Source organism: Limulus polyphemus, unplaced genomic scaffold, assembly GCF_000517525.1.
Source record: "Limulus polyphemus unplaced genomic scaffold, Limulus_polyphemus-2.1.2 Scaffold11050, whole genome shotgun sequence".
Classification (NCBI taxonomy): Eukaryota; Metazoa; Arthropoda; class Merostomata; order Xiphosura; family Limulidae; genus Limulus; species Limulus polyphemus.
In genome coordinates this window covers 11,046-13,224 of record NW_013676660.1, presented here as the reverse complement: position 1 = coordinate 13,224, position 2,179 = coordinate 11,046, and the positions used below count along the sequence as shown (strand labels likewise).

The window sequence follows — 2,179 nt, the reverse complement described above, 5'->3', positions numbered from 1 at the left end:
CTTATGTACAAACATTATGAAAACATGCCTTATGTACAAACATTATGAAAACATGCCTTATGTACAAACATTATGAAAACATGCCTTATGTACAAACATTATGAAAACATGCCTTATATACAAACGTTATGAAAATATGTCTTATATACAAACGTTATGAAAACATGCCTTATATACAAAAATTACTTTGAGCATAGAAATTCGTGACTTATAAATAGATTAAATTATTATGCTAATTTTACGTCTGATAACATAAAGTTATATTATCAGGTAAAAAATATTTGTAAAGATAATAACATGTAGAGACTGAGTTAAGGTAGCTTTATAAAACATTCAATTTTTACACCCCACTTGAACCAATGTGTGTATATGATTTTAAAAATATACAAGCCCAGTTTATAACTAGTGACAAGTGTCGAATCAATTTATAGATTGGGCTTCATGTACATATATGTTTTTATATTTGATTCTGAGTTTAGTCTTTTGTGGACTTTGCTATCTGTATTAATGTAGATAAGGTAAAGAAATGTTAATATTTTTATTTGTAAAAACACTAAAGTAAGATACAGTGAGTTTATACTGCGTCACTTTGAGATATATTTATTAACAATATTTGTGTTAAAAGTTCAATAATAATTAGAGTATTGAGATTTATGTAAAAATCATGTTGACCAGAGTAAAAGAAGTTAACATTATTAACATGTTTTACTTTACAGGTATTAATCAGGACCACTGTGGGTCAGTTGGAGCGTGTGAATCTGTAAATAAAGTGTTGCTTGGATCACACCAACCTCAATACAAATGTTTTACCTTCGATACGAGTTTTATTCTAGAAATCAAACGTAGAATTATTGTAGTCTAAAGCATGTTATTATGTTGGTTATATCGAGAAAAAAAAATATGTAAATAGAAAAACATGCCTTTCATAAGTTTGAGAAAATTAATGTTCTATAGTGAGATAATAAACCAGGCTGCTGGTTTCAAAAATGTTCTTTTTTTTCTTCACAATTTGAGTAGTTTTCTTACTTAATTTGGTGTTTTTCTATGTATTGAGTTAAACACCGACAGGTTTTGTGATGTACTTTTACATTGTAAGAGGGCATTAGTTATAAAAGACTGTTTCAGATGCTGCTGTCTTGAGTGGAAAATTAATCTACAGTGATGCACTACTAGCTCTAAGATAAGAAAATTATTTAAAATTGTGAACGATTAGATATGCAGGATGTTCGATAATCCATATTAGCTTTAATTGTACGTATATTCAAACTATTGCATCTTCCTAGGACATTTATCCTTAACACACTTTGCTGTAGATTGTAAAGGGTTGTCCCTGACATCTTTCAAAATTATTCCAAACTTTATAAGGTGATCCTTGCATTAAACAGATCTATAGATGTATGTATTGTTTCGAAGAGAAGCATCAGAGAACCTGTTCTGGTGTGTGTGTAAGTTCGTTTTTTAACTTTTCCAGCCAGTTAAATGTGTATATACTGTTACTTTATCTTTCCAAACAACACAACAGTAATAGTTTGTGCGAGTAAATCTATAGTAATATATGTATATATAGAAATCTCAGAAGGTTCAATTGTGGTACCTATATTAATGTTATACATTTTTCTCCTCATTAACAAGAGGTGAAATTATTGAAGCTCATAAAATAATAATGGGAAAAAAAGTCATTTTAACAAATTGCTTCAGTTAAAATGGAGTAGTAGTACCAGCTGTGCATTTTTATTGATCGCTTATAACTTCACCTGAATACTGACGGGAGAGACTATACGATCATTTTCTCAAAATGCATGAGATTAAATATGTAGTTAATACTTTTATTACCAAAACATTGGATGAAAAAAAAAGTAATTACTGGCCACTCTGAATGGAAAGAAAGCTGACTCCTAATGTGTTTTTTACAACTAACTAGTACTGTTCCACCCATTTCATTTGTTCTGCTAAATTAAATGCCATTTTCTTGATTTGATAAATTGCTTATTTTTTTATATAATGCATATCAAGAAATTGATTTGACTTGCACAACAGGAAGGATTGTATCACTTAATTTTTAAGTTTTCAAGAGTAAGAGTACTCTCCACACATTTCAATTGTCATTAAACAATATTTTCTTCTTTTAGAATTGAAGAAACTTAAAATATGCAAGTACGTTATAGAAGACAATAGATAT

At 28.9% G+C, this 2,179-nt stretch overlaps 1 long non-coding RNA gene across 1 annotated transcript in view; it reads left to right on the top strand.

Annotated features, from left to right (window-relative positions):
• Positions 1 to 1,675, top strand: part of LOC111083755 — a 3,846-nt gene extending 2,171 nt beyond the window's left edge. Inside the window, exon 2 of the long non-coding RNA XR_002609229.1 lies at positions 717 to 1,675. This is a non-coding gene — a long non-coding RNA (uncharacterized LOC111083755). The remainder of the gene's footprint in view (positions 1 to 716) is intronic.
• The last annotated feature ends 504 nt before the right edge of the window (positions 1,676 to 2,179 follow it).